Genomic DNA, 7,867 nt, shown 5'->3' on the forward strand with positions numbered 1-7,867 from the left:
TAAATATAGTTTTAGGGGACTTCCCTTGTGGTCCAGTGGGTGAGACAGTGCTCCCAGTACAGGGGGCCTGGGTTCAATCCCTGGTCAGGGAACTAGATCCCACAAGCAGGCTGCAACTAAGAGTCCACATGCCACAACTAAGCCTGTGAGCCGCAACTAAAGATCTCTCATGCTGCAACTAAGACCCAGCTCAGCCAAAATAAGTACATCAGTAAGTAAAAAGATAGTTTTATAGGTGCTATGGTGTGAATGTTTATTACTCATCTCCCCACTGCAAAATTCATATGTTGAGATCCTAACGCCTAGAGATGGTTGTATCAGGAGGTGGGGCCTTTGGGAGGTACTTAGGTTCTGCCCTCATGGATGGGATTAGTGCCCTCATAAAGGAGGCTCAAAGAAATCTCTTGCCCCTTCCACCATATGAGGACAGAGCCAGAAGGTACCGGCTATGAATCTAGAAGAGAGCCCTCTCTAGAATGCAACCATGCTGGCCTCTTGATGTTGGACTTAACAGCCACCAGAAATGTGAAAAATAAGTTTGTGTTATTTATAAGCTACCCAGTCTGTGATATTTTGTTACAGCAGCCCAAACAGACTGACAGTAGGCTATGTTTATGACTACCTTTATTGTGTGAATTACCTTAATTTACCCATTTACTCAGCCTTAATAACCACTGTAGGGGAAGAATATAGTATAAACAGAGAGAAACATCAACTAGTTCTTCAGGGAGGTCTTCAACCACTCTACATAACCGTCAAAGTAACTTAGCAGGCTTTTGGTTCTATCCTTTGCGATTTAAGACCATGTGCTACCTGCAGTATAGCTATCCTCAACTGACAGTCAGTTTGAGGATCTTGGAGGAGGGTCCATTTTGGGGAAGGACCAAACTGTCAGGAGCTACAGGGTGCTGTGGTTATCTTTCCTGCATAACACAGTACCCCCAAGTTTAGGTGTTTTGTTTGTTTGCTTGGTTGGTTGGTTGGTGTTTTTTTTTTTTTTTTTTGGCTGCACCGTGGGGCTTGTGGGATCTTAATTTCCCAGCTAGGGATGGAACCTGGGGCACAGCAGTGAAAGCACCAAATCCTAACCACTGAACCACCAGGGAACTCCCCCAAATTTAGTGTTTTAAAACAACCATTTTGATAAGCCCACAGACCCTGTTGATCAAGAATTTGGGCAGGGCACCGTGGGGATGACTGGTCTTTGTTCCTTCATGTCTGGGTCCTCAGCTGGGAAGAGTCAAAAGCTGAAGGACACTTATTGGAGCTGGAATCATCTCTCTAAAGGCTCTATTTACTTGTGTACGTGGTGCCTGGACTGAGATGACAGTCTAGCAATGCTGACTGAAGCACCGATGTAGGGCCTCTCCATATATAGCTTGGCCTTCCCCAGCATGGTGGCCTCAAGGTAATCAGACTTCTTCCATGGTGGCTCCAGACTCCAAGCACAAGTGATCCAGTCAACAAATCTGAAGCTGTGTTTCATCTTCTGACCTGTCCTCAGAGGTCACGTTACTCACTTCTGCAGAATTCTATTGGTCAAAGCAGTCAGAAGTCCATCCAGACTCAAGGGGGGGGCAACATAGATCCCTTCTCTTGATGAGAGGGCGACAAAGTAGAAGAGCATGTGGGATGGAAGTACTGTGGTAGCTATTTTAAAAAACATAATCTGCCATACAGGGAATGGATTTTGGAACCAAACCGAATTCAAGAGAACAAGGCAGAAGCTGCAATGTCTTTCACGGCCTCTCTTCAGCTGGCACACTGCATCATTTCTGCAATACCCTATTGGTTACAGAGGACAAATTACTAACACTATTCAGTGTGGAATGGGACTACCCAGGTACGTTCATATCAGGAGGCAGAACCACTGGAGTCCATCGTGGGGGCTGGCTACCACATTGACCTTTGACCTGTAAGATTGAGTAACAACTGTGAATCTCTGGATTTTGAAGGCAGGAATGAAAGTTGCCGTTTGGGGGAAAGGAGTACATATTTCTTAGTTATGACGGAATCAATAATTGCTTTGCCTGCCAGTGCTTGTCAGGCTGTCCTTGAAGCAGATTATCAACTCTACTTGAAAAGTGAGACTGTGTCAGGCTGTGGTTAGCTCTGGAGTCATTCTGCTTATGTTTGAGTCCTATCTCCACTTAGGATTGTTGTGAGGATTAAATAATGCATGTCAAAGTCTCCAGAATAGTGCTTGGCACATAGTAGGTACTCGATTTTGTAAGCTATTATTATGCAAGACTTCAGAGAATCTCCATTTTCTGTTTCTTGAGAGGGAAAACAATAGTGACAAAATAGAGTGAACATGTACATTCACTTATTTTTTGCTACCAAAGTTGCTTTATCCCAAGATCACTTTTAGGTCACCAGAACATTCACGCTCCCCACCTCATGCATGCCACTTCATTGCACTGATTCTTAGCGTGCCATTTTTTTTTAAGTTTAATACGATATAATTTGCATATGGTAAATTTTATCCTGCTTAGTGTATAGATCAAAGGATTTTTATTTTTCAGTTCTTTTTTTATAAATTTATTTTTGGCTGCATTGGGTCTTTGTTGCTGCATGCGGGCTTTCTCTAGTTGCGGCTAGCCGGGGCTACTCTGCGTTGCAGTGTGCGGGCTTCTCACTGGGGTGGCCTCTCTTGTTGCGGAGCATGGGCTCTAGGTGCACGGGCTTCAGTAGTTGTGGCACAGGGGCTCAGTAGTTGTGGCTCATGGGCTTAGTTGCTCCGCAGCATGTGGAGTCTTCCCGGACCAGGGCTCGAACCCGTGTCCCCTGCATTGGTGGGTGGATTCTTAACCACTGCGCCACCAGGGAAGTCCCAGATTAAAGAATTTTGGTGGACGTACACAGTTGTGTCATCACCACAGTCAAGACAAGGAACATTTCCATCAGCCCCAAAACATCCCTTGTGCCCCTTGGCAGTCAATTCCCTCCCCCAGCTCTACCCCCTGGCAACCATTACTCTGATTTCTATACCCATAGCCTTGCCTTTTCGAGAATGTCACATGAATGGAAACAAACAGTATGTAAACTTTTGTGTCTGACTTCTTTCATTTAGCATATGCATTTGAGATTCATCCACGTTGTTGGACGTCTCAGTAAATTTATTCCATGTTTCAGTAGTTTGTTCCTTCTTATAGCTGAATAGTTTTCCATTGTACAGATGTACCACAATTTGTTTATCTATTCAGCAGCTGATAGATGTTTGAATTATTTCTAGTCTTTGGTTACTATGAATAAAGCTGACCCACATTTGCATACACATCCTTATCTGAACATGTGCTTTCATTTCTCTTGGGTAAATACCTGGGAGTGGGATTGCTGGATTGCATGATAATTTATGTTTAATTTTCTTTTTTTTAATTAATTAATTTATTTATTGGCTGTGTTGGGTCTTTGTTGCTGTGCATTGGCTTTCTTTAGTTGTGGTGAGCGGGGGCTACTCTTCGCTGCGGTGCGCAGGCTTCTCAGTGCAGTGGCTCCTCTTGTTACTGAGCCCGGGCTCTAGGCATGTGGACTTCAGTAGTTGCAGCACTCAAGCTCAGGAGTTGTGGCTTGTGGGCTGCAGAGTACAGGCTCAGTAGTTGTAGCACATGTGCTTAATTGCTCCACGGCATGTGGGATCTTCCTGGAACAGGGATCGAGCCGGTGTCCCCTGGATTGGCAGGTGGATTTTTTGTTTTTTTTTTAATAAATTTATTTATTTATTGGCTGTGTTGGGTTTTCGTTGCTGCACGCGGGCTTTCTTTAGTTGCGGTGAGCAGAGGCTACTCTTCATTGTGGTGCACAGGCTTCTCATTGCGGCAGGTTCTCTTGCTGCGGAGCAGGGGCTCTAGGTGCATGGGCTTCAGTAGTTGTGGCACATGGGCTCAATAGTTGTGGCTTGCGGGCTCTAGAGCACAGATTCAGTAGTTGTGGCACACAGGCTTATTTGCTCCGCAGCATGTGGGATCTTCCTGGCCCAGGGATCGAACCTGTGTCCCCTGCATTGGCAGGTGGATTCTTAACCACTGTGCCACCAGGGAAGTCCCTATGTTTAATTTTCTAAGAAACTGACAGACTTTTCCAAAGTGGCTGTACAACTTTGCATTCCCACTGGCAGTGTATGATGAGTGCTACTTTTTTTTTTTTTTTTTGTGGCACACGGGCTTAGTTGCTCCGCAGCATGTGGGATCTTCCTGGAGCTGGGATCGAACCCGTGACCTCTGCATTGGCAGGCGGATTCTTAACCACTGCGCCACCTAGGAAGCCCGAGTGCTACTTTTAATGCAGTCTTCTTGGCAAACTTCTTTGAATTTCTCCACTGACCCTTCTCTACATTTCCCAGAAAGCTTGTCGTATTGGTAATAATGATACTTTATTTTTAAAATATGAAACTGATTTACTGAAGTGTAGCATATATACAGAAGAGGACACACACCACAAATGTATGACTTGATGAATTTTCACAAAGTAAACACAGCTATATAATCACCACCCAGATCAAGAAAGACTGCTACCAGCACCCTAGCCCATCTCTAGTGCCCGTTCCTAGTCACCCTCTCTCTTCCTCAAAACTGGGAGTTCCAAGGTTGCCTAGTGGTTAGGACTCCAGGTTTTCATTGCCATGGCCAGGGTTCAATCCCAGGTCGGGGAACTGAGATCCCATAAGCTGCACAGCAAGGCATAAAACAAAACAAAACCAAAAAACCAATGACATGCTATTCTGAATTTTAATAATATAGATTCATTTTGCTGATTTTGAATCTAATAAATATGGGATAACACAGAATGTATTCTTTTTTTGCTCTGCTTGTTTTGCTAGACATTATGTTTGGACAGGATCACCCACATTGTTCATGTAGCCATTAATTTTCATGCTCTATGATAATGCAATTTATCCATCCTACTGTTGATGGACATTTGGGTTGTTTCCAGCTTGGAACTTGTAAGAATAAATGCTGCTCCACCCTTCTTCATAATAGTTTCAAACTGGAAACAACCCAAACGCCAATCGATAAGAGAATGGATAATCAAATTGTAGTAAAATCATATGATAAAATACTACTCAGCAATAAAAAAGACCCAACCACTGATATATGCAACATCATGGATAAATCTCAAAAATATTGTTAATTGAAATAAACCAACACTAAAGAATACATAAGGTATGATCCCTTCTTGATGAAGCCTGAGAATAGGCAAAACTAATCTGTAATGATAAAAATCAGATAGTGATTTCTGGGAATGAGGGGAATTAATTAGAAAGGAGCACATTCTGAAGAAACTTTCTTGGGTAACAATGAAAATATTCCGTTTCTCGATTTGGGTGGTGGTTACATGGGTATGTACAAATGTCAAAATTGATTGAAATGAACACTTAATATCTGTGCATTCTATTATATATTAATTATAATGCAATAAAAATTAATACAGACAAATGCTGCTTAGTTGTAAAAAATGCTGTTATGAACCTTCTTATACTTGGTGTTTGGAACACACGGATGCACATCTGTTGAGTATATAGTTAGGAGTAGAATTGTTGGGTCACAGAATATGTATGAATCATGGCTCTGCAATTTAATAGCTGGATGACACTGGGCAAGTGCCCAGAACCTCTAGAGAACACCAGTTTCCTTATCTGTTACCAAGGAGCTAATCTCACCTTGATGGGTTAGAACCATGAAAACTGTTTTTGTCAATTAGCAAAAAGACATAATGTTGAGAAACTTCGTTTTCTAAAAGCACTGCTTTTTCAAAAAATTTGCTATTTGAAATATCAGTAAGAATGGAATATTCCACTCTTGCCTGGAGGATCTGAGTTACTTTGACATGGAGAAGCAGCCTCAATTTCCAACCCAGGTGCAGAGCTTCAGATAAGGGGTTTCCAGATACAGCATTCCACATTTATCTTCACGTTGTAGTTTCCAAGGAAACAGGATTCTGAGTCCTCTTGTTAGCTCAGGCCTGATGATAATCCCTTTACACAGAGCCTGGTGGGCTTTGAGACTATCAAAAACACTGCTTCTTTTAAATTTTACCTACACTCCATCTTTCCAAATCCTAGAATAATTCTATCTCTTCCTGTGCTTGGTGAGATGCCCCATGATTCCTATGGTGTGTAGTCCCCTTGCAACATTAAGTTAAAAAACCTAACTTTGTCAGACCACAGGTGGTCTTTATCAGATGGGCTTTATCTTGGGGATTACCAATAACTTTGTAAAATGTATTCACATTGCCTGGATGGGCATTTAAGAAATGATAGTTATTTTTTATTATTCATGTGTAAATTCAATATATGTTCATTTGACATCTAGTATTTGCAAGGCACAAATGTATTGCTATGAGAGAGCACCAGATAGCCATGACACAGATGGAAAACCACTTTTCATTTTAGCAGGAGGAAGAGACCAGCAGTAACAACCACCACTATTTGTCTTCAATCCTAGGAGAAAAATATCTTTACTGAACTTCACTTTAAATAGAGTCAAATGTAAATGAAAACATTCTCAAGACTATTTTACAGGTAAAAAAGCACAATTTACATGATTTACATAAAACTACGGATTCTAAGAAATTATATGTTTTAATAACCAGAATGAGAGCCTCCAAATGTCATCTGTCCTTTTCTAAAGAGAAAAAAAAATGCTCTTATAAATGCTCCTACGAAAAATAGAGATAGCCTTGCTTGCGAAAGCTCTAAGGCGAATGCAGGCACACTCACCCATTTAGGGTCCCCTCCCACACAGGCAAGCAGCTTCCTCTCTTGGCCATTCCCCAGAGATTGCAAAGCAGACTGGGGTGAAGTGGGGTGGAGAACACAGGAAACAAACACTGCCGGTTCCCCTTCACTTCTCTCTCTATCTTGATCTCCTCCCAAAGCAAAATCCTACCCTTGTCTTTCCATTTACCACACGCTTACAAAATGCAGCCTTCTATGTGAACGTTGAGGTCATACACTCCAAATTACTTAAGGGAATGATTTAAAAAATTTGAGAGCCTAGTTCTCCAAGAAATCCTGGTTTGGGATGTAGATGAAGAAGCTATTTGGGAGGGATTTAGATGGAGAACGAATTTGGTAATATGTGAATGCGTTCTAGGGACATAGCAAGATGACAATACAATTAGCTTAGTGTTCGGGTTTTGCAGTCAAATCTTGGGAAAGCAAATTAACCTCTGTGGTCTTAACTTTCTCAACTGTAAAACGGAAAATAATAACGCTTGCTCTGTCGAGTTACTTTACATCAACATTTTAAAAGTCGATTGTCCGTTATCAAGTCTGAAGGTAAAAATATAGTTAGAACATCGTCCCTTGCTGTGCAAGAGCTTATGAACAACTGAATTGCAGTGAGGGGGTCATACATAAAACTTGCCCAAGAAATCTTATCATTATTATCACCATTTTATTGTTTAGACTAGAAGACGGGTGCAGGGAGAAATGAAAGTGATTTGAAAACCATAAAAGTGCTCCACAAATCCTACCAAAGCCCTAGAGGATGGAAGTACAGTGAGGAATTTCAGGAGTTTGGTTACGGATCTGGGTTTCAAGGTTGTCGAATTCTCCATATTTGGGCCTGAATTCTCAGAATAGAACAGAATAGGATGTTAGGGCTGAGATCACCTGGTACAATTTTATGCTAATTGAAAAATTCTTGCCTTCTGTCACCGTGCCCTGGCGATAAACAACACCCCCACCTCAGATACTCCAATCCGAGCCCCAACGGTATGATGTCATCGCCCCGCCCCGCATCCCTAAACTCCGCCGCGTCAAGTCTCTAAACTACCATCCAGATACCAGTTCCAGCGGCGCCTGCGCAATGTGGGGCGGGTCGAGCGGGGCCGACGCGTGCGCGCTGCGAGGGGGCGGGGCTAA

Source organism: Hippopotamus amphibius, chromosome 1 (genome assembly GCF_030028045.1).
Source record: "Hippopotamus amphibius kiboko isolate mHipAmp2 chromosome 1, mHipAmp2.hap2, whole genome shotgun sequence".
Taxonomy (NCBI): Eukaryota; Metazoa; Chordata; class Mammalia; order Artiodactyla; family Hippopotamidae; genus Hippopotamus; species Hippopotamus amphibius.